This window comes from Schistocerca gregaria, chromosome 8, assembly GCF_023897955.1.
Source record: "Schistocerca gregaria isolate iqSchGreg1 chromosome 8, iqSchGreg1.2, whole genome shotgun sequence".
Classification (NCBI taxonomy): domain Eukaryota; kingdom Metazoa; phylum Arthropoda; class Insecta; order Orthoptera; family Acrididae; genus Schistocerca; species Schistocerca gregaria.
In genome coordinates, this window is record NC_064927.1 from 95,305,363 (window position 1) to 95,330,062 (window position 24,700).

The following is a 24,700-nucleotide window of genomic DNA, read 5'->3' on the forward strand; positions in this document are numbered from 1 at the left end:
GACCAGTCGAGCAGCGAGGTGTTTGACCGTGATACGTCGATCATCTCGCACGAGATGTCTGCACGTTCCAACTTTGGAGGAGTCAGCTGTGTATGGCCGGCGGGAACTCTGGAGATGATCTTGCTGCGACGATGACAGACGTCTCGCCCAACGACTCACCGCGCTATTGTTCGCTCATAGGTCGCTGCAGACATTCTGTGAGCGCCCACAAATATTTGTGATACTCTGGTTTTCTTCCAAAAGAAGCTCAGTTACAGACGCCATTTAGAAGGCTACGTATAGTGCCTATCGCAGTTTCGTGGAACCATATCGGCTGAAGGGAGAATACATCACGATGCCCAACAACAAATTCTACATTTTCATTTCTCAATCGAAATTGGCCCAGAAAAAAGTGAAGCATTGCTTATTGAACGTCCCTCGTAGATGAGCATAACAAGTTAGGTAGACTGTCAATTTAAAAAACCTACCTGTTACCAACTGTTCGTCTAAAATTGTGAGCCATATGATTATTACAGTGCCATCTATCACAAAGCGAAAAAAACATTCGTATTTCTTTACGTACTACACGAATATGTAATAAAAAGTGGAGGTTCCTATTTTTAAAAAATGCAGTTGATATCCGTTTGACCTATGGCAGCGCCATCTAGCGGGCAAACCGTAGCGCCATCTGGTTTCCCCCTTCAAGCTAGACAAGTATCGTTGTTTGTAGTTTTTTCGTTTGAGGCTTATTTTGTGAGATATTTGGTCCAGTCAGGATCAATGGACCACCCTGTGTATGCACAGAGAAGGGACGAATGAAGATTTGTAACAAGGCAGTGAGTGAGTCGCACACAAGTGTTCCGCTCCCTGGGTAGGCGCGCTAGCCACTACGCCACCCTGGCACGGCAGCTTTGCACAACTGCACGTACTCCCTTGCACACGTCCCTCCTCAGTTCAAATTCCGATTCACACCTCAGCTCACTTATACTCGAACAGCATTGCAGAGGCTCTCCAACTGTACTGGAGTATCACCTCTGCATCGAAAGAAACGGGGGATCCTGCCTGAAACCCAAGCATAGGTGCTTTAATCGATGGAAACTATGTGGTTCCACAGACTTTTTCTAGTTTCAGATATCTATGGTGTGTATCTACATGCAGACTGAAGTGACGAATGAATGTTTGTACCGAGGCCAGCAGTTGTGCAAATACACTGTGCCCGGGAGGGGTTGCAGTCAGCGCATCTGCCTAGGGAGCAGGACGTCTGTGTTCGAGCCACTGCCTTCTTACGAATTTTCATTCGTCGCTTCACTGTACATAAATACATCACAAATACACAGGGTGATTATAAATAACGTTGAACTTTCAGAAATCTGTAGAAATAACACCATTGGTCAGAATGAAGTGAAATTGCAATGGAATATTGTCGGAAAAGGGGGATAACGTATGGCCGAAGAAAAAAAATAGTTACAGAATGTAGCAATAGCGCTGTAAGCATCGTAATTTAATAGTGGTCGCCTACAAATGACAAATGAATTCTACAAAAATGCCTAAGGTGTACTTCTGACGCTAAACAAACTGTACTACTCTGTGTGCATGGGCGTACATGTGTGACACTGCTCTGTTACGTAAGGCCATCCACCATGCCGAAGTCACATCACATCGGATGGGAAAAATCGGTTTTTAATTGTTGTGAGGCCAAAACCAGCACAAAAAGCATCACTCACATCGGTTTTTAATTGTCCTGAGGCTAAAAACCGCATAAAAAGCATAAATCAAAATAGAATCAGATTATTAATTTCCGTGTGACTGGCGCAAAACATGTTCAATATGCTGTCCACCGTTTTCTGGATGATTACAGAATAGGTAATTTCCTCTGCATTTTCAGCAGAACCACGTTTCCGACGATTTTCCTTATTCACGACATCATATCTCCTGAACTATTTTCTGTACATTGATATAACGTTATATGTGCACTCACTGATGTATTAAGGTAGTGTATTCAAAATGTGTTGCGAATAGCGTAAGTAATAAAGAAGTAATAAATTGAAACCTCACGGCAAGTGGTGAAGTTATTCTGCACGCCATTGTAAGCAGAAGCCAGTTTCTGATGCGTCGAAGTGCCTGTCACGTCATACCCTCTGAACTACATTGCATGTAATGATATAATTTGCATGTGCATTCAGCGGTATGTGTAGATACTATATGCACAATATGTTACGATTAGCATTAGTAACAAAGAACTAATAAATGTAATCCCAACGGCAGATGCGGAAGTGTGACAGCAAGAACAACCAAAATCCAGTAAGCGATAAAGTTTTTTCCTTCCATCAAGTTTTGGGGAGTGTCAGCGATAAAACGTTTTGTGAAAATTTGAAATTATATGTGAATTTTGCTGGAAATCGCTAAATGTTATCATTTTTAAGCAAAGGATGAACGGAGTTGGATTATTTGAGTGACATGAGCTTCACACAAACAAACGATTTCTGACTGCATTACTTGTCGTGTTAAACTTAACATAAGATTTTAGCTTTTAATGTGTAGCTTATAATAGGATTTTAGATTATTAAATTCAGTCAATAATTACAAGAAATATTGCCTCTGGAATCCGCTAGATAATCCACGCGTGTCAACAAATTTTCATGAGAGACGTTCATGAAAGACACCGAAAAATGGATTTTATATTTTAGATACAGTATATAGAGTATTGAGTAGAGCATGAAGATATAAAGTTTAATTTTTTTAGATGGCTGAAAATGATTAGCAAAAGAAAATTTCTGGTGCACAGAGTGGAAAAAGAATTCTGGAGAAAGAAGAAAATTTAAAGAATGTCACTAGTTCCACAGAAAGATTTCTTTATCCCAGTGGCTTGCCCCATAATTTAATCGATTACATTCTGCTTAGTGTCTACGTATCATCATTCCGGCTGTTGAGTAATACTGAGATGGTGTTGAGCTATGCTTTTTATTTATTTAATAATTTAACTAGGCACCAGTTTGGTAACAGTAATAACCTGTATAGTATCTTACCGAATCTATTTGATTTTATTTCTGTATCTAGTCCGTCTTCTGCTTCCGAAGGTGTGGTTAAAGAAGACAAACAAAAAGTTTTTGCAGTTACTTCTTCACTGTCGCCGGTAATTGTTGTAATTCATTCATGTGAAAATGGCGCTGTGTTTTCTGGAGAGATGATCAGTGAAGATGCTATGACTGAGCCTGCGTGATGATCTCAAGTGATAGTAAATAACTTCAGGACTTGTTTAACAGATCGTGAACCAGTACAGATAAATAAATTTGTCTATGGAGCGAAGAGTAGATCATTTTCGGGAGCATACTGTACAAAGAAGCTGTGAAATAACGAAACCGTTAAAACAGTCTGGCTCGGATATTCAAATTCAAATGGTTCCATTTGTTGAATGTGATTCTGATTTCGATGACGTGTCACACGACCACGTCGCTCGCATCCCGCCTGCCATTATCTCGGCCATAAATTGCAAAATGAAATTATTCATTTATTATGGGAAAGAATTAAAAAACACTATTTTTAGCTGAAAACAATCAACATATTTTTCTGTTATTTTAGATTGCGCACCCGACTTAGCACACGAAGAACATATTTCAGTAGTGGTTGGATTCGTTTTTCTTAATTTGTCTACAAACAAAGCTGAAGCAAAGGAACATTTTTTGGGATTATTGGCAATCACAGATTTCAGGGGGTTAACTACATTAATTCTGTTAGTTTTCTTGTCAACATGTAATGCTAATTAGCAAGACATGCGCTGTCAAGGCTATGATAATGGCGAGAATACGAAGTAAAAATGTAGGTCTTCGGAAAAAAATACTAGACCTTAACTCAGGTGCATTTTACATCCGTTGCTCTAAACACAACCACAGTTCAGTACTGAAAGACGCTGCTGGACGTTCGCCAGAAATAGCAGATTTTTTTCTACAGTTCAAGAAACCTATAAATTTTTAGCCGCCTCTACAGCACGTTGGCAAATACTTGTTAGCGAAGCGTCCACTTTGACTTTAAAGCCGTTGTCCACTATCAGAGTCGAAGCGTTGAGAGTACTTCGTTTCAGCTGAGGAAAGATCTATGATGCTTGATGTAACATTTACTCTGAAGGGGCCGGCCGGTGTGGTCGTGCGGTTCTAGGCGCTTCAGTCTGGAACAGCGTGACCGCTACGGTCGCAGGTTCGAATCCTGCCTCGGGCAAGGATGTGTGTGATGTCCTTAGGTTAGTTAGGTTTAAGTAGTTCTAACTTCTAGGGGACTGATGACCTCAGAAGTTAAGTCCCATAATTCTCAGAGCCATTTGAACCATTTTTGAACTAAATAACAGCATTTCCTCCATTGTCAGCACTAAAGATGCTGGTCGTCAAAAGCTGCTCGTTTACTCAACCACATCCTCAGGAACATATCTTGCATCTTTTCTTCACTAACTCCACAGATTACATCTCTGGACTGCCCTTTCTTGACAACAGTCCCATAGTGCTCAGAGCCATTTGACCATTTTTTACTCTGATGGTAACATATATACTGAAAGTAGAAGCATGGACAATGTTTCAATAGCATAGTTAAAGTTGTTTAAATTAATATGCTCCGTTGGTATCTGTTACGACATACTATCCAAAGTTAACGTTGTCAGCAAAGCTTCAGAGAAATCAACAGTTGTTCTTTCAATAGGTGGGTAAAGTGGTATCTCCAGCTGAAAACGAATTACTCGCATTTCGGACTAAATCCGCGCCCAGGGAAATGATCGGTAATGCAAGAGACGTAAGTGGAAAGAGGCTGATGCCGAAGCAGAATTCCCCGCACAGACCTGTCCCCGACCCTGGAGTAAACATTTCATCTAAGAGGGTATAGATGATAGACGCAGAAACGTATTTCAAAATACGGTTCCACTATTACTTGCTGGACATCGCTATAACAAAATCTGACGAACGTTTAGACATTTTAAATGAAAACCACGCACCTGCCCCCTTTCTACAGAACTGATTTGTAATTGGAGAAAATTGGATTCAGAAGAAAGAAAGAGGCTCTGTTCAAGTTAAAAAAAAAATGAGCAGCGGATCAAATTCTCATATTGATAAAAATGATGTTTTTAATGAAATGGAACATTATTTGTTTATGATAGCATAACCTAATTGGACACATTAAATTACTTATTTTCAAATAGCTTAATTCCAATATTTCCGAATTTATCTGCCGCACTTCAAATTAGCTAACATTATCAGTCACAATAGCTCATAGTGAGACATCTTTTTCTGAATTGAAAATAATAAAAAATTAGATCATTTCGATGTTGTCGCAGGGTAGAATAAGCTATTTAACTTTGATTACTATTTAACACGATATTAATGTTGAAATCAGTGACACTGTCAAGGATTTTACGAATACAAAAGCTCGGATAGTGGATTTTCTGTAGATATTTTCTTGACATATTCATTTCAAACTGAACGAATAATTATTTTTTGTATGATCGATAGTAAATGGAGATCCAATAATACATGTTTTTCCCCAAATTTAAAGCAATTATGTCAATAAATTTTTGAATAGTGGTAGTGAATTACCAAGTCTGCTAGTTAACTTCACCATTTGGAACGGGGGCGGGGGAGGGCGCCAGTATAATGCTCGAGCCCCCGCGGCGGATAGTAAAATGTGAAGGATAGACAGCAGCTCAGCAGGGACTTAATAACGGCAGCAGTCAGCGCGCGCCATGGCGATGCCGTCACCGCCGTAGTGCCCACTGATTATTCTCAGAGTTTTTCTGTCCTTGTTAATTAACACACTTCGATAAAACGACTATCGGACTAGACTAATATGCGGCCGCTCTATCGAACGAGCAGTAAAATTCCGCTTTTAAAAATAATTTTGTTTGTAATGGGACACAAACCGACGCTCTCCGTCGACACTGGACGTCACGTGAAGGAAGTGAAGAGCGCTATTTGCTTGGGCTAACTCCAGCTACTCAATGCAGAAACGAAATTGCAAACATCTGCTGAAACACACACACTCCGTCTTCAGGTCACGAGTGGCCTACCGGGACCATCCGATCGCCGTGTCATCCTCAGTGGAGGATGCGGATAGGAGGGGCGTGGGGTCAGCACACCGCTATCCCGGTCGTTATGATGGTATTCTTGACCGAAGCGGCTACTATTCGGTCGAATAGCTCCTAGTTGGGAAGGAAAACATAGGTACAAAGAAGGTAGCTGCGAAGAAACCATGGGTAACAGAAGTAATACTTCAGTTGATTGATGAAAGGAGGAAGTAAAAACATGTTCCGGGAAAATCAGGAATACAGAAATACAAGTGCAGGGAAGATAAGACGAAATGGCTGCAGGAAAAATGTGAAGACATCGAAAAAGATATGATTGTCGGAAGGACAGACTCAGCATACAGGAAAGTCAAAACTACCTTTGGTGACATTAAAAGCAACGGTGGTAACATTAAGAGTGCAAAGGGGATTCCACTGTTAAATGCAGAGGAGAGAGCAGATAGGTGGAAAGAATACATTGAAAGCCTCTATGAGGGTGAAGATTTGTCTCATATGATAGAAGAAGAAACAGTATTCGATTTAGAAGAGATATGGGATCCAGCATTAGAATCGGAATTTAAAAGAGCTTTGGAGGACTTATGGTCAAATAAGGCAGAAGGGATAAATAACATTTCATCAGAATTTCTAAAATCATTGATAGAAGTGTCAACAAAACGACTATTCGCGTTGGTGTGTAGAATATATGAGTCTGGCGACATACCATCTGACGTTCGGAAAAGCATCATCCACACAATTCCGAAGAGCTGACAAGTGCGAAAATTATCGCACAGTCAGCTTAACAGCTCATGCATCGAAGCTGCTTACAAGAATAATATACAGAAGAATTGAAAAGAAAATTGATAATGCGCTAGGTGACGATCAGTTTGGCTTTGATGATGATGATGATGAGTCCCATACTCCGTTTACCGAGCGTAGGGGAGCGACGCGGGAGACCCGCGCCGCCATACTAGGCAAGGTCCTAGTGGAGGTGGTTTGCCATTGCCTTCCTCCGACCGTAATGGGGATGATTGATGATGATGATGAAGACGACACAAACACCCAGTCATCACGAGGCAGGTGAAAAATCCCTGACCCCGCCGGGAATCGAACCCGGGACCCCGTGCTCTGGAAGCGAGAACGCTACCGCGAGACCACGAGCTGCGGACAGTTTGGCTTTAGGAAAAGTAAAGGAACGAGAGAGGCAATTCTGACGTTACGCCTAATAATGGAAGCAAGGCTCAAGAAAAATCAAGACACGTTCATAGGGTTTGTCGACCTGGAAAAAGCGTTCGACGTTATAAAATGGTGCAAGCTGTTCGAGATTCTGAAAAAAGTAGGTGTAAGCTATAGGGAGAGACGGGTCAATGAAGTTAAGGAATTCTGCTACGTAGGCAGTAAAATAACCAATGGCGGACGGAGCAAGGAGAACATGAAAAGCAGACTCCCTATGGCAAAAAAGGCATTTCTGGCCAAGAGAAGTCTACTAATATCAAATACCGGCCTTAATTTGAGGGAGAAATTTCTGAGAATGTATGTCTGGAGTATAGAATCGTATGGTAGTGAAACATGGACTGTGGGAAAACCGGAACAGAAGAGGATAGAAGTATTTGAGATGTGGTGCTATAGACGAATGTTGAAAATTAGGTGGAGTGATAAGATAAGGAATGAGGAGGTTCTACGCAGAATCGGAGAGGAAAGGAATATGTGGAAAACACTGATAAGGAGAAGGGACAGGATGATAGGACATCTGCTAAGACATGAGGGAATGACTTTCATGGTACTAGAGGGAACTGTAGAGGGCAAAAACTGTAGAGTAAGACAGAGATTGGAATACGTCAAGCAAATAATTGAGGACGTAGGTTGCAAGTGCTACTCTGAGATGAAGAGGTTAGCACAGGAAAGGAATTCGTGGCGGGCTGCATCAAACCAGTCAGTAGACTGATGACCAAAGAAAAGAAAAAAAAGCTCCTCAATTGGCATCACGAGGGTGAGTGCAACCAAAAAAAGGGCAACAGCGCATGGCGGCCTGGATGGTCACCCATCCACGTGCCGACCACGCCCAACAGCGCTTAACTACGGTGATCTGACGGGAACTGGTGCATCCACTGCGGCAAGGCCGTTGCCAAACGTCTGCTGAAAAACCAGAGATAATTCTCCTGACTATTGTTAGGAAAGACTTTCTGTGTAATAGTACAGATGCAGATGAGGTACAGCAAGAAAAGTATTTCTGGAAGAGAAATTTTCGAAATCTAATCTAAAGAATATGGAGTGTGACGCCGTGTGGAAGTAAAAACATTAATGATACACAGGTCGGACAAAAAGAGAATACAAGCTTTTTAAGGGTGTATGTGTTGGAGAACGGAGAAGATTATATGTGAAAATCGAGTAGCTAATTAGGAGCTACTGAATCGGATTGGATGAATACGAAAATTTGTGGCAGAAACGGTATATAGGACAGTTGGTGAGGCGTCAACGAGTTTAGTAGTGGAGCGATGTGTTAGAGGAGGGGGACATGAACTCGAATACAGCTAGCAACTTCTACTGGATTAAATTGCAGTAGTTCTGCAAAGGCCTGAACGGGATAGACTAGTGTCGAGAGCTGCAGGAAAGTCGTCTTCGGACTGTCGACTACAGTAACGACAACAGAAATTAATATGACATTTTTGGTGCGCACCTGTGGATACCGTGGTGAGACTCGCAGACAGCGTTCGTCAGCTGCTGAGAGGCTGCAAGAGACGGGCGCGCCTGGAGAGCGGGCAGGCGCGTGCTGGGGTCCGCCCCCACCCCGCGGCGGCTGCAATTAAAGGGCAGAGGCTGCCTCCGGAGGCCGCTCCCGCGAGTGGCTTCAGCGCTGCTTCCACGGGAGGCTGTCATTCGCGAGAGCAGACACGGTACAGGCGCTGAGAGGGGGCACCACAACCAAAGTCTCTCAGCTGACAGGAGCATTCAGAGGCGCTGTGTGTATGTGTGTGTGTGTGTCAGGGAGAGAGAGGGAGACAGGGAGAGACAGACAGGCAGCACTCCTGTCTCACGAACTACGACGGGCGTTTCATAAGTAATGCAACACATTTCGTTTCCTCGGCGAATTTCAGTTGAAAAAAAATGCAGAATTTGTTCTGGGACATAGTGCAATATTCCTCGTTCGGCCCCTATAGTTTCGTAAAGGTCCGACAGGTGGCGGCACTATACCTCGAAATTGCGTCCGTAACGAACAGAGTGCCTCATTAAGCTCGTTTTCGCGAAAAACCAGACCATCGCAGATATTCGTAGGCGCTTGCAGAATGTGTGGTGTCACCGCCAGCCACCACACTTGCTAGTGGTAGCCTTTAAATCGGCCGCGGTTTGTTAATATACGTCGGACCCATGTGTCGCCACTATCAGTGATTGCAAACCGAGCGCCGCCACACGGCACGTCTAGTCTAGAGAGACTCCCTAGCACTCGCCCCAGTTGGACAGCCGACTTTGCTAGCGATGGGTCACTGTCTACATACGCTCTCATTTGCAGAGACGACAGTTTAGCATAGCCTTCAGCTACGTCATTTGCTACGACCTAGCAACGCGCCATAGTCAGTTACTATAATTACTTCAAGAATTTATCCTGAACAGATAATATTATGAATCATGTACCGTCAAGAGGGACGTTCATCATTAATGGATTAAAGTTAATTATCAAACTAATTACGTCCGCTTTCTGAATTCTCATTCCTTGTTATGTTCCAGACCTCACGTCAGTACAGTTCTTCCCTCCTCACGCTAGCCTGCTTGAGCTAAAACGTGTGCATTTCGGCCTCCACTCTTAAGACGGTGTTGGCTCTTCTGCTAACACAAAAGAATGTCTACGGAGTCTTAGCTGAGAGCAAAAGCACGGTGAGTCGTTTGGCGAGGCGTTTGTCATCATCGCAAGATCTCGCTAACCTGTCCGGTCTCGCCCATGCCGGCCACCGCACACAGCCGTGACTCCTGCAGCGTCAGAATGTGTGGACGCTCTCATCCGAGGTGATCGGCGGATGGCAGTCAAACACCTCGCTGCGCAAGTGGACGTCTATGTCGGTACGGCGTCAGAATGTGTGGACGCTCTCATCCGAGGTGATCGGCGGATGGCAGTCAAACACCTCGCTGCACAGGTGGACGTCTCTGTCGGTACGGCGTCAGAATGTGTGGACGCTCTCATCCGAGGTGATCGGCGGATGGCAGTCAAACACCTCGCTGCGCAAGTGGACGTCTATGTCGGTACGGCGTCAGAATGTGTGGACGCTCTCATCCGAGGTGATCGGCGGATGGCAGTCAAACACCTCGCTGCACAGGTGGACGTCTCTGTCGGTACGGCGTCAGAATGTGTGGACGCTCTCATCCGAGGTGATCGGCGGATGGCAGTCAAACACCTCGCTGCACAGGTGGACGTCTCTGTCGGTACGGCGTCAGAATGTGTGGACGCTCTCATCCGAGGTGATCGGCGGATGGCAGTCAAACACCTCGCTGCGCAAGTGGACGTCTATGTCGGTACGGCGTCAGAATGTGTGGACGCTCTCATCCGAGGTGATCGGCGGATGGCAGTCAAACACCTCGCTGCACAGGTGGACGTCTCTGTCGGTACGGCGTCAGAATGTGTGGACGCTCTCATCCGAGGTGATCGGCGGATGGCAGTCAAACACCTCGCTGCACAGGTGGACGTCTCTGTCGGTACGGCGTCAGAATGTGTGGACGCTCTCATCCGAGGTGATCGGCGGATGGCAGTCAAACACCTCGCTGCACAGGTGGACGTCTCTGTCGGTACGGCGTCAGAATGTGTGGACGCTCTCATCCGAGGTGATCGGCGGATGGCAGTCAAACACCTCGCTGCACAGGTGGACGTCTCTGTCGGTACGGCGTCAGAATGTGTGGACGCTCTCATCCGAGGTGATCGGCGGATGGCAGTCAAACACCTCGCTGCGCAAGTGGACGTCTATGTCGGTACGGCGTCAGAATGTGTGGCCGCTCTCATCCGAGGTGATCGGCGGATGGCAGTCAAACACCTCGCTGCACAGGTGGACGTCTCTGTCGGTACGGCGTCAGAATGTGTGGACGCTCTCATCCGAGGTGATCGGCGGATGGCAGTCAAACACCTCGCTGCACAGGTGGACGTCTCTGTCGGTACGGCGTCAGAATGTGTGGACGCTCTCATCCGAGGTGATCGGCGGATGGCAGTCAAACACCTCGCTGCGCAGGTGGACGTCTCTGTCGGTACGGCGTCAGAATGTGTGGACGCTCTCATCCGAGGTGATCGGCGGATGGCAGTCAAACACCTCGCTGCACAGGTGGACGTCTCTGTCGGTACGGCGTCAGAATGTGTGGACGCTCTCATCCGAGGTGATCGGCGGATGGCAGTCAAACACCTCGCTGCACAGGTGGACGTCTCTGTCGGTACGGCGTCAGAATGTGTGGACGCTCTCATCCGAGGTGATCGGCGGATGGCAGTCAAACACCTCGCTGCACAGGTGGACGTCTCTGTCGGTACGGCGTCAGAATGTGTGGACGCTCTCATCCGAGGTGATCGGCGGATGGCAGTCAAACACCTCGCTGCGCAAGTGGACGTCTATGTCGGTACGGCGTCAGAATGTGTGGCCGCTCTCATCCGAGGTGATCGGCGGATGGCAGTCAAACACCTCGCTGCACAGGTGGACGTCTCTGTCGGTACGGCGTCAGAATGTGTGGACGCTCTCATCCGAGGTGATCGGCGGATGGCAGTCAAACACCTCGCTGCACAGGTGGACGTCTCTGTCGGTACGGCGTCAGAATGTGTGGACGCTCTCATCCGAGGTGATCGGCGGATGGCAGTCAAACACCTCGCTGCGCAAGTGGACGTCTATGTCGGTACGGCGTCAGAATGTGTGGACGCTCTCATCCGAGGTGATCGGCGGATGGCAGTCAAACACCTCGCTGCGCAAGTGGACGTCTCTGTCGGTACGGCGTCAGAATGTGTGGACGCTCTCATCCGAGGTGATCGGCGGATGGCAGTCAAACACCTCGCTGCGCAGGTGGACGTCTCTGTCGGTACGGCGTCAGAATGTGTGGACGCTCTCATCCGAGGTGATCGGCGGATGGCAGTCAAACACCTCGCTGCGCAGGTGGACGTCTCTGTCGGTACGGCGTCAGAATGTGTGGACGCTCTCATCCGAGGTGATCGGCGGATGGCAGTCAAACACCTCGCTGCGCAAGTGGACGTCTCTGTCGGTACGGCGTCAGAATGTGTGGACGCTCTCATCCGAGGTGATCGGCGGATGGCAGTCAAACACCTCGCTGCGCAGGTGGACGTCTCTGTCGGTACGGCGTCAGAATGTGTGGACGCTCTCATCCGAGGTGATCGGCGGATGGCAGTCAAACACCTCGCTGCGCAAGTGGACGTCTCTGTCGGTACGGCGTCAGAATGTGTGGACGCTCTCATCCGAGGTGATCGGCGGATGGCAGTCAAACACCTCGCTGCGCAGGTGGACGTCTCTGTCGGTACGGCGTCAGAATGTGTGGACGCTCTCATCCGAGGTGATCGGCGGATGGCAGTCAAACACCTCGCTGCACAGGTGGACGTCTCTGTCGGTACGGCGTCAGAATGTGTGGCCGCTCTCATCCGAGGTGATCGGCGGATGGCAGTCAAACACCTCGCTGCACAGGTGGACGTCTCTGTCGGTACGGCGTCAGAATGTGTGGACGCTCTCATCCGAGGTGATCGGCGGATGGCAGTCAAACACCTCGCTGCGCAGGTGGACGTCTCTGTCGGTACGGCGTCAGAATGTGTGGACGCTCTCATCCGAGGTGATCGGCGGATGGCAGTCAAACACCTCGCTGCACAGGTGGACGTCTCTGTCGGTACGGCGTCAGAATGTGTGGACGCTCTCATCCGAGGTGATCGGCGGATGGCAGTCAAACACCTCGCTGCACAGGTGGACGTCTCTGTCGGTACGGCGTCAGAATGTGTGGACGCTCTCATCCGAGGTGATCGGCGGATGGCAGTCAAACACCTCGCTGCACAGGTGGACGTCTCTGTCGGTACGGCGTCAGAATGTGTGGACGCTCTCATCCGAGGTGATCGGCGGATGGCAGTCAAACACCTCGCTGCACAGGTGGACGTCTCTGTCGGTACGGCGTCAGAATGTGTGGACGCTCTCATCCGAGGTGATCGGCGGATGGCAGTCAAACACCTCGCTGCGCAAGTGGACGTCTATGTCGGTACGGCGTCAGAATGTGTGGCCGCTCTCATCCGAGGTGATCGGCGGATGGCAGTCAAACACCTCGCTGCACAGGTGGACGTCTCTGTCGGTACGGCGTCAGAATGTGTGGACGCTCTCATCCGAGGTGATCGGCGGATGGCAGTCAAACACCTCGCTGCACAGGTGGACGTCTCTGTCGGTACGGCGTCAGAATGTGTGGACGCTCTCATCCGAGGTGATCGGCGGATGGCAGTCAAACACCTCGCTGCGCAAGTGGACGTCTATGTCGGTACGGCGTCAGAATGTGTGGCCGCTCTCATCCGAGGTGATCGGCGGATGGCAGTCAAACACCTCGCTGCACAGGTGGACGTCTCTGTCGGTACGGCGTCAGAATGTGTGGACGCTCTCATCCGAGGTGATCGGCGGATGGCAGTCAAACACCTCGCTGCACAGGTGGACGTCTCTGTCGGTACGGCGTCAGAATGTGTGGACGCTCTCATCCGAGGTGATCGGCGGATGGCAGTCAAACACCTCGCTGCGCAAGTGGACGTCTATGTCGGTACGGCGTCAGAATGTGTGGACGCTCTCATCCGAGGTGATCGGCGGATGGCAGTCAAACACCTCGCTGCGCAAGTGGACGTCTCTGTCGGTACGGCGTCAGAATGTGTGGACGCTCTCATCCGAGGTGATCGGCGGATGGCAGTCAAACACCTCGCTGCGCAGGTGGACGTCTCTGTCGGTACGGCGTCAGAATGTGTGGACGCTCTCATCCGAGGTGATCGGCGGATGGCAGTCAAACACCTCGCTGCGCAGGTGGACGTCTCTGTCGGTACGGCGTCAGAATGTGTGGACGCTCTCATCCGAGGTGATCGGCGGATGGCAGTCAAACACCTCGCTGCACAGGTGGACGTCTCTGTCGGTACGGCGTCAGAATGTGTGGACGCTCTCATCCGAGGTGATCGGCGGATGGCAGTCAAACACCTCGCTGCGCAAGTGGACGTCTATGTCGGTACGGCGTCAGAATGTGTGGCCGCTCTCATCCGAGGTGATCGGCGGATGGCAGTCAAACACCTCGCTGCACAGGTGGACGTCTCTGTCGGTACGGCGTCAGAATGTGTGGACGCTCTCATCCGAGGTGATCGGCGGATGGCAGTCAAACACCTCGCTGCGCAGGTGGACGTCTCTGTCGGTACGGCGTCAGAATGTGTGGACGCTCTCATCCGAGGTGATCGGCGGATGGCAGTCAAACACCTCGCTGCACAGGTGGACGTCTCTGTCGGTACGGCGTCAGAATGTGTGGACGCTCTCATCCGAGGTGATCGGCGGATGGCAGTCAAACACCTCGCTGCGCAGGTGGACGTCTCTGTCGGTACGGCGTCAGAATGTGTGGACGCTCTCATCCGAGGTGATCGGCGGATGGCAGTCAAACACCTCGCTGCACAGGTGGACGTCTCTGTCGGTACGGCGTCAGAATGTGTGGACGCTCTCATCCGAGGTGATCGGCGGATGGCAGTCAAACACCTCGCTGCACAGGTGGACGTCTCTGTCGGTACGGCGTCAGAATGTGTGGACGCTCTCATCCGAGGTGATCGGCGGATGGCAGTCAAACACCTCGCTGCGCAGGTGGACGTCTATGTCGGTACGGCGTCAGAATGTGTGGACGCTCTCATCCGAGGTGATCGGCGGATGGCAGTCAAACACCTCGCTGCACAGGTGGACGTCTCTGTCGGTACGGCGTCAGAATGTGTGGACGCTCTCATCCGAGGTGATCGGCGGATGGCAGTCAAACACCTCGCTGCGCAGGTGGACGTCTATGTCGGTACGGCGTCAGAATGTGTGGACGCTCTCATCCGAGGTGATCGGCGGATGGCAGTCAAACACCTCGCTGCACAGGTGGACGTCTCTGTCGGTACGGCGTCAGAATGTGTGGACGCTCTCATCCGAGGTGATCGGCGGATGGCAGTCAAACACCTCGCTGCGCAGGTGGACGTCTCTGTCGGTACGGCGTCAGAATGTGTGGACGCTCTCATCCGAGGTGATCGGCGGATGGCAGTCAAACACCTCGCTGCACAGGTGGACGTCTCTGTCGGTACGGCTTCAGAATGTGTGGACGCTCTCATCCGAGGTGATCGGCGGATGGCAGTCAAACACCTCGCTGCGCAGGTGGACGTCTCTGTCGGTACGGCGTCAGAATGTGTGGACGCTCTCATCCGAGGTGATCGGCGGATGGCAGTCAAACACCTCGCTGCACAGGTGGACGTCTCTGTCGGTACGGCGTCAGAATGTGTGGACGCTCTCATCCGAGGTGATCGGCGGATGGCAGTCAAACACCTCGCTGCGCAGGTGGACGTCTCTGTCGGTACGGCGTCAGAATGTGTGGACGCTCTCATCCGAGGTGATCGGCGGATGGCAGTCAAACACCTCGCTGCACAGGTGGACGTCTCTGTCGGTACGGCGTCAGAATGTGTGGACGCTCTCATCCGAGGTGATCGGCGGATGGCAGTCAAACACCTCGCTGCGCAGGTGGACGTCTCTGTCGGTACGGCGTCAGAATGTGTGGACGCTCTCATCCGAGGTGATCGGCGGATGGCAGTCAAACACCTCGCTGCACAGGTGGACGTCTCTGTCGGTACGGCGTCAGAATGTGTGGACGCTCTCATCCGAGGTGATCGGCGGATGGCAGTCAAACACCTCGCTGCACAGGTGGACGTCTCTGTCGGTACGGCGTCAGAATGTGTGGACGCTCTCATCCGAGGTGATCGGCGGATGGCAGTCAAACACCTCGCTGCACAGGTGGACGTCTCTGTCGGTACGGCGTCAGAATGTGTGGACGCTCTCATCCGAGGTGATCGGCGGATGGCAGTCAAACACCTCGCTGCACAGGTGGACGTCTCTGTCGGTACGGCGTCAGAATGTGTGGACGCTCTCATCCGAGGTGATCGGCGGATGGCAGTCAAACACCTCGCTGCACAGGTGGACGTCTCTGTCGGTACGGCGTCAGAATGTGTGGACGCTCTCATCCGAGGTGATCGGCGGATGGCAGTCAAACACCTCGCTGCGCAGGTGGACGTCTCTGTCGGTACGGCGTCAGAATGTGTGGACGCTCTCATCCGAGGTGATCGGCGGATGGCAGTCAAACACCTCGCTGCACAGGTGGACGTCTCTGTCGGTACGGCGTCAGAATGTGTGGACGCTCTCATCCGAGGTGATCGGCGGATGGCAGTCAAACACCTCGCTGCGCAGGTGGACGTCTCTGTCGGTACGGCGTCAGAATGTGTGGACGCTCTCATCCGAGGTGATCGGCGGATGGCAGTCAAACACCTCGCTGCACAGGTGGACGTCTCTGTCGGTACGGCGTCAGAATGTGTGGACGCTCTCATCCGAGGTGATCGGCGGATGGCAGTCAAACACCTCGCTGCGCAGGTGGACGTCTCTGTCGGTACGGCGTCAGAATGTGTGGACGCTCTCATCCGAGGTGATCGGCGGATGGCAGTCAAACACCTCGCTGCACAGGTGGACGTCTCTGTCGGTACGGCGTCAGAATGTGTGGACGCTCTCATCCGAGGTGATCGGCGGATGGCAGTCAAACACCTCGCTGCGCAGGTGGACGTCTCTGTCGGTACGGCCGCTACAGGCGCTCACGAGTTGAGTACTCAAAGGCGTGTGCCCGCTGGTTGTTCGGCGCTTAACACAAGACCGTAAATGGCGAAGGACGACCATCTGTGCGGAACTGCTTACGCGTTATGAGGCTGATCGTCACAATTTTTGTCGAACATCGTCACTGGCGACGTAACATGGGCTCATCACTTGGGCCTCAAACGAGCGTGAGCACCTGAGAGGAGCTCACGAAACTTCATTGGATTGTTCTTCCTCGTCCACCTTATAGCCCAGACCTCGTACTTTCTGATTTCCATTTCTTTGGCCCACTGAAGAATGCAGTACGTGGACGACGGGGAGGTTACTGAAGACCGACGTCGACCAGTACATCATCATCATCATCATCAGGCTGTCCGGTCTTCTGCCGTCCTCTTCAGGTCTGCATAATTTCCTCTTCCCTTTATGTCATCTATCACCTTGTATCTTCTTCTTCCTCTTTGTCTTCTCCCACAAACCAATCCTTCCAAAGCATCTTCTAGCAAGCACTCCTTTCTCAAGGAATGTCCCAACCAGTTCTTTTTCCTTTCTCTTACAACCTTCAGCAGACATCTTCTCTCACCAAACCTTTTCAATACTCTTACATTACTCACTCTTTCCAGCAAGCTTATTCTCTCCACTCTCCACCACATCCACATCTCAAACGCTTCTAACCTTTTTCCATCCTCTCGTCTCATCGTCCATGTTTCTGCCCCATATAGTGCCACACTCTTGACAAAACATTTGCCAAGCCTTTTCCTTAGTCCTTTATCTAATTTGCCACTTAAGAGTTTCCTCTTTCTGTTGAATGCCTCCCTCGCTATGGAAATTCGCATCTTCACTCCTGGTGACATCTCAAGTCTTATTGTGCCTCCAAGATATTTAAATGCACTTACTTCGCTAATGGTAGATTGTCCTATTTTAATATTGGACAGTCTGTGTCTTGTACTGATGACCACACTCTTTGTTTTTGCTGTGTTTATTTGCATCCCATATTCCATACAAGCTTCATTCAGATCTTTCAGCATCTTATTCACTGTCCGCTCACTTTCTGCCACTAATACCATGTCGTCAGCGTTTCTTATACATTCTATTCTCTTTCCACCAATACATATTCGTCTTTTCCCATCAAGCCTTTCGTAATAATCTATTCATGGTATACTCCAAACAGCAGTGGGGAAAGGCAACAACCTTGTCTAACACCTCGTCCAATGCTACTTGCTTCTGACATTTCATTTCCTATCCTTATCCTTACCTTCTGATGCAAATATAGATTCTATATCAGTCATCTCTCTTTCCATTCTACTCCTTTCCTCTTAGACCAGTACAGAGAGGGCATACAACCTTTCTGTGTAAGGTGGCGTAAGGCCATCGCATCGAACGAAGATCGTGCTCAATAATAGCATTTTGTACTCACAAGAGTGCGGAATAAGATGATGTACTAGAATCCCGAGTAAAAGCAACCTGCTTTCATACAATGATTGAGTTACATAACTTATTGAACGCCGCTCGTGTCTATCGTCACATCATTTGCTGCCGTAAACCAGCATGTATATTTATCTATTTTAATTATTATCGTTTACAATTTACGCATGTCCACCTCCGTAGCCAACGGTTAGCGTCGTTGCATTTGATACGGAAGGAACGGGGATCGATTCCCGATACCTCCCAGATTTCTTGTGAGGTAGGGAGGTCCGGCACGGGATGCAGTCAGCCGTTGTGAGGCCAAATGAGCAGCTGCTCGAATGAAGAACCAGCGGCATAATAATTTGTATTCATTTGCTGCCAATAACGTGTGTAGGGATAGGCGAGACGCCGATCACACGGCCCGCCGTCATAGACCGTCCCAGGTACTGCCTTGTATTCAGCAGTCGGCCAGGCGGAAGAGGTGTACTCTGTCAGTGGTGTTTCCGATAAGTACCACCTGGAATCCAATACGGGCTGCATTTGAAACACAGCTGCACAAACTTATATGCAGCCGTAATTAGTCAGTTTCACGATTTGTAAAATAGATTAAGTATTTTCAATAACTGTTGAAATGTAATGTAATATAAAAAAATGAAAAGGATCCAAAACCCTTAAACCGTGTTACTATACTTGGTCATCATCTACACTAGCTTCACAACAAGTGGCTTACCACTGTAACAGCTCTGGGTTAAGAAAGATGAGTTCTTCTTCTTAGTGACGTATGCTCGAATGAGTGCCCAAATGCTCCGGACAATATACTAAAACTCTACAATCGGAAATCTATGAACCACATACTACCCTCAAACAATCCTGAAACCACCGCGTGAAACATAATGTAGAGCAAATTATTTAAGAAACCTTCCACATAGAATTAATTAATTTCAGGCATAACAGTTCCCAAATTGTAATTTTTGCTTAAATAATTTTCGTACATTAAGTTGTATATGGTTGCATATGACGAAATGTGAAAGAAAACAGTCACTGTAAAAACATAATACACCAGGAAAACCATACGGTGTGGTAAAAAGATACGAATTCATAATGTTATGCGTTTCTTCAAAGCTCTGTAATTACATTTATGTGTGTACAAACAATAAACAACATTCTTTCTGTTTGACAGCCATAAAATAAAAGCCCGCTGATGATGTTGCAACTGCAGTGAAGCATGTTTGGGATAAAAAACAAAATTGTGCTTTGCTAAAGGCGGACCACATTCAGAAACATATGTACTGAAGAAGAACATATTATTGGTTACTGAAGTCTCTATTATGTTTATCTGTCTCGTTTATAAACTTAGGCAAGATCACTCCGAACTTATGCGCCACTCTAATATTAGAGACGCATTTGAGGGTCGCAAATAATATACAGCACAGTCTATCATTTCAACCACATTGTTAACAGATAAACAGCCACGCTCAGTTTGGAGGCTACTTAGCTACAAGTCTCTTTCAATTGTATAACGGAAGAGTCAAATCTGATACATCGTAACATCACTCGCTATGCACCGAAATGACTAGTCATTATTCCCTTTCACGATCGTATCTTCTTCTATATGATACTCCGCAAGGCATGTAACGGTGTGTGGTGGAGGCTACTTCTGGTACCACTAACTGATCCCCCGTTCCCTGTTCCACTCGCGAATGGCGCGTGGGAAGCATGATTGCCGTTAAGCCTCGGTATTTGCTTTAATTTTTCGAGTTTTATAGCTGTCATAATTTCACGAGATGTATGTTTGAGGAAGCAACAGGTTGTGCGGAAATTAATTTATCGTGATGACAGCATTAAACCTCCGGTAGCGACTGCCGCTGGAGTTTGTTGAGCGTCTCCGTAACGCTCTCGCTCCGATTAAACGATCCCAGGCCGGAACTCGCCTCGTTGGATCTCTACCTCTCCTGTCAATCCCACCTGCTAAGGGTTCCATATTCCTGAACAACACTCAACAACAGGTCGAACAAGCCTCTGCTTTTTCCTTCTAAGTGTTTCATTTGGTTTTTCCACTTAAAGTCTCTGTTGGTAGTAAATCCTAGATATTTTACGACAGATACCTTTTCCAGCAGTTTGTCGCCAGTAGTGTAGTTGTACGAAGATGAGTCAAATGAAAACCTTAAATTTGCAATAACAAATCGAAAGTTCGCTCCGTTATCCTGTAAGTTGGTAATCGTGGTAATCGTGCTACATGAAGCGTGCAGAATGGCCTGTAGGTGGCACCACGGTGCAGATGCACACATACCGTCACAGTATCAGTAGAAAGATGGCCGCCGCACTTAGCGACTTGCACCAGGGAAGAACATCGTTCTGTCATTCGGTTTTTGCGTCGTGAAGGTGTGAAACTTATTGAATTTCATCGACGAATGAAGGTTCAGTACGGTGATGCATGATTGTCACAGCAGCAAGTCTACGAATGGAGTAGGAAGTTCGCAAATGGTGTGACTTCAGTGGAAGATGCTCCTCGGCCAGGTCAGGCACAACGAGTTGTGACTCCACAGAACATTGCAGCCTTTGAAGCCATAGTGAAGGAAAACCGCCGAGTGACACTGAATGACACTGCAGCATGTTTACAGATTAGTGATGGGTCAGCACACCACACTGTGCACGGTGTGCTCCAGTTTCACAAAGTGTGTGCAAGATGGGTGCCAAGGCAGCTGACTCCTGAAATGAGAGAACGACGTGTTGATGCTTGCGAGGAACTTCTTCGGCTCTTTGAACGAGAAGGTGGTGGCTTCCTTGCAAGAATCGTTACTGGGGACGAAACCTGGGTTCACTTCTATCAACCGGAAACGAAGAGAGCGAGAAAGGAATGGCGCCATTCCTCATCACCAAAGTCAAAGAAGTTTCGAACAGAACCATCAGCAGGGAAGGTTATGCTGACTCTCTTTTGGGACGAAAAAGGCGTCATTTTGAACCACTACATGCCTAGAGGGACCACTGTCACCAGTGCATCACACAGCTCTCCTAAAAAATCATCTGTGGCCTGCAATCAAATCAAGCGACGTGGATTGCTGTCAGCAGGTGTCGTTTTGTGACATGAAAATGCAAGGCCTCACACTGACAGTACAACAGTTGCAACAATCACAGATCTGCATTGTGAGTGTCTTCCTCATCCACCATACTCACCAGTCCTTCCCCAAGTCCTTCAATATGTTTGGACCACTCAAAGACGCAATGGGAGGAAAGAAGTTCCGTTCTGATGAAGAGCTACACAACGTAGTGCATGAGTGGTTGAGCAGCCTAACAAAAGAATTTTTTTCTAAAGGAATTTATGCACTTTATAAGCGCTGGAGGCCTTGCATTGAGCTTGGGGGAGATTATGTTGAAAGGTCATACAGCTTTGTACCACATCTGCACAATAAATAATATTTAAAAATATTTAAGGTTTTCATTTGACTCACCCTCTTACAACAGCGGATTTCTTTTCCTATGTATGGGGAGTATACTATATTTATTTACGTTCAGGGTACACTGTCAGAGCCTGCACCATTCACCAATCACGCCATGCTGCAAATCCATACTCTCTTACTGCGTTGCAAATTTTTTTTATAGACAACTGCATCATCTCCGATCTGTATTACAGCGCTTTCAACGTATTCTACTAGATCATTTGTATACATTGTGAACTGCATCTGCCCTATCGTACTTCTTTGGGGTACTCCTGAAATTACCTCTCTATCCTACGATTTTGTTCCATTAAGAAAGACGTATTGTGTTCTATCTGCAAGGAATTCTAGAATCCAGTCGCGAACTTGGTCCGGTACTCGATAAACTCGTTTTTTTTCCACCAAACGGCACAGCGAGTAGTTGTCAAATGCCCTCCTGAATTCACGGAACACGACGTTAGCCTGAGCGCCGTTGTCTATACCGCTGTGGATGTCATGGAGGAATTGAATCCCGCAAGATCTCCGTGTGCGAAATCCATGTTGATTTTTACAGAGAAAATTTTCGTGGTCCAAGAACGTTGTAATTCTTGTGCACAAAAATAATTCCACAACAGATTGGCTTCAACAATATGGGCTGTATTTAAGTGCATCTGTCCTAGTACCTGTCTTGGAAACGGAAATGATTTCTGCATTTTCCAGTCACTAGGTTCTCTTCGCTGTTCCCGAGACTGCTGCAAGAAGATAGGTCCTTCGCATGATCTTTGTACAATTTTACAGGTATCCCATCTGTCCCTGATGCCTTTCCAATACTAAACGATTGCTGTTGTTTTTCTATTCAGCGATCGGTTATTTCAATATCTGTCATTTCGATTTTCGTATGACGATTGAAAGAAGCGACAGTGCTACGATCTACCGCAGTAAAAAGTTTCGGAAGACCGAACTCAGTATTTTGGCCTCCCGTCTATCTTTAGTTTCGGTACCAGTCTGGTCACTGAGTGAATGAGTAGAGGATTTCGAATCGCTCGCTGGTTTTCCTTACAGGCAAAACTTATACGGCTTTTACTCAGTTGCGTTCACAAAATTTTGCTCTCATTGTTACTGAACGCCTCTCTCATTGCTCTTCTTATGCTCATTTTCTCTTCGTTCGGCTTTTATTTGTCAGCTATGGTTGGACATCTCTTGAATGTATGATGAAGCTCTCTATGTTTCAGTAGCAGTTGTCTAAGATGGGTATTAAACCTCGAGGGAACTATCCCAAACCTTAAGAACTTCCTCGGAACATACTTCTCTAAGGTATGCTGAACTATGCTTTTAAAAGTTTTCCATTTGTGCTCCATATTTTCGACCTCACCACTGAATGTTTGCTGCTGACTACTTACATTCCCTGCAATTTGTGTTCTCCCAGTCTTACTAGTTAGCCGATGTGACCGAGCGGTTCTAGGCCCTTCAGTCCGGAAACTTGCTGCTGCTACGGTCGCACGTTCGAATCCTGCCTCGGGTATGGAAATGTGTGAGGTCCTTAGGTTAGTTAGGTTTAAGTAGTTCCAAGTCTACGGGACTGATGACCTCAGATGTTAAGTCCCATAATGCTTAGAGCCATTTGTTGAACCACTGTTGGTAAGTAAATATATCTTCCTACTTTCCTTAATATTCCTTGTAAATGCCGTAGGCATAATTGCTATCAGAGCCTTATGATTACTGATACCACCCCTTACATTAGCTGCTTCGATGTGTTGAGGTATGTTTGTTGCTAGTAGTTCTTAAGACGTTACCCACACGAGTCGGCTCTCTATCTGTTTCGGATCATAAATTCGGAAAAACGTTTCACGAATCTCTGTCTCTTGCACCACTTTTGAAAGTATCACTCAAAATCTGTAACAGGCAAGCTGAAGTTACCTCGCATTACAAGAGAATGATCAGGAAAAATATTAACGATGTTCTGCAAGTTCTCTCTGACGTGCTCTACCAGTACGGCTCCTTTTCCAGGCGTTATATAAACCCATCCAATTACCAATCTGTGAAACATTGTAGCTGATGTTACTTCAATTCCGACAGGCAATTCGTCTTTGATCACAAGGGTGGAGTTGGAGGGGAGGGGGGGGGGGGGGGAGCGGACCGTCTCACTCCTCTACCCCAGCAGCGGCTTCCTGCGTGCATTGCACTGCGTGCGGCGTTTGAAAGGTCCGTGGAAAAATAAAAACTACTGACTTGTTTGGGGTAAACCATTTTTAATTTTTCGATATAGTCTCCTTTTATACTTCGTCCAGTGCTGTTCTAATTTGATGATCCTTTCCCAATAATAGGATTTGTCCAAGTCTGCAAAATAGCTATTAGTGGCTGCAATCACCTCCTCGTTTGAATAAAATCTTTGTCCCGCCATCCATTTTTTCCAAATTGGGGCACAAATAGTAAACCGAGGGAACCAAGTCTGGAGAATAGGGGGGATGTGAAATGAGTTGGAATCCTATGTCCATTAATTTTGCAACCACCACTGCTGAGGTGTGTGCTGGTGCATTGTCGTGATGGAAAATGACTTTTTTGCGGTCCAATCGCCAGCGTTTTTCTTGCAACTCGGTTTTCAAACGGTCCAATAATGATGGATAATATGCACCTGTAATAGTTTTACAATTTTCCAGAGAGTCGATGAGGATTATCTCTTGTGAATCCCAAAAGACAGTCGCCATAACCTTTCCGGCCGTAGGACTGGTCTTCGCATATTTTGGTGCAGATTCTCCTTTGGTAAACCTTTTTTTAGATTGTTTTTTGGTCTCAGGAGTATATTAATGTATCCATGTTTCATCGACAGTGACGAAATGACGCTTAAAGTCCTGTGGATTCTTCCTAAACAGCTGCAAACCATCCTTGCAACACTTCACACAATTCCGTTTTTGGTCAAGCGTGAGCAATCGCGGAACCCATCTTGCAGATAGCTTTCTCATGTCCAAATGTTTATGCAAAATATTATGTACCCGTTCATTTGAGATACCCACAGCACTAGCAATCTCACGCACTGTAAATCTTCTGTCAACCAT

General features: G+C 47.7%; 1 long non-coding RNA gene and 1 pseudogene across 1 annotated transcript in view; one reads left to right on the top strand and one right to left on the bottom strand.

The window, feature by feature from the left end:
- Positions 1-24,700, top strand: part of LOC126284514 (uncharacterized) — a 534,021-nt gene that overhangs the window by 209,313 nt on the left and 300,008 nt on the right. The gene's annotated exons all lie outside the window — the stretch shown is intronic.
- On the bottom strand, positions 8,020-8,137 carry LOC126285498 (5S ribosomal RNA; annotated as a pseudogene).